The sequence below is a fragment of the Cebus imitator genome, unplaced genomic scaffold (genome assembly GCF_001604975.1).
Source record: "Cebus imitator isolate Cc_AM_T3 unplaced genomic scaffold, Cebus_imitator-1.0 Scaffold278, whole genome shotgun sequence".
Taxonomy (NCBI): Eukaryota; Metazoa; Chordata; class Mammalia; order Primates; family Cebidae; genus Cebus; species Cebus imitator.
The window spans coordinates 468,281-468,905 of record NW_016107593.1 but is presented as its reverse complement, the minus strand read 5'-3'; positions in this window follow the sequence as shown (position 1 = coordinate 468,905).

The following is a 625-nucleotide window of genomic DNA, read 5'->3' as shown; positions in this document are numbered from 1 at the left end:
AGGGCAAGGAGAAGGAATGAAAGATACAGTACCTGGTATTATTTCCTTTTAATTTGTTTGCCATTATTGTTTACATTTACCTTAAATAGGAGACAAGTTAATTAAATATCCCATTTTCCTATGTGTAAGAGAAAGAAAAAGCTCACGTTTGGCTTTCTTATTTCAAGATTTTTATCTTTCTTGAGATATATATTTTATTAAAATATGTAATTTGGTAATTTGTAATGTTATGAAATTTAGGGGTGGCTAAAAGGTTCATATTCTTCAAAGAGTAAAGTATAAATTAGAAAACTGTAAAAGTTGCATACTCACAAAATTAGGCATATTCTAAATCATAGTATAACTATATCTTTAATTATGTCTCCTGAACATTCAGTAGAAAAGGGAAAATAACACTCAGATTTCCAGTAGATTTAGAGTTGGAAACAGAAGACAGTTGGCCTTTAGTTATGCTGCTCTTTTTTTTTTTTTGGGAGGAGTTTCGCTCTTGTTACCCAGGCTGGAGTGCAATGGCGCGATCTCGGCTCACTGCAACCTCCGCCTCCTGGGTTCAGGCAATTCTCCTGCTTCAGCCTCCTCAGTAGCTGGGATTACAGGCACGCGCCACCATGCCCAGCTAATTTTT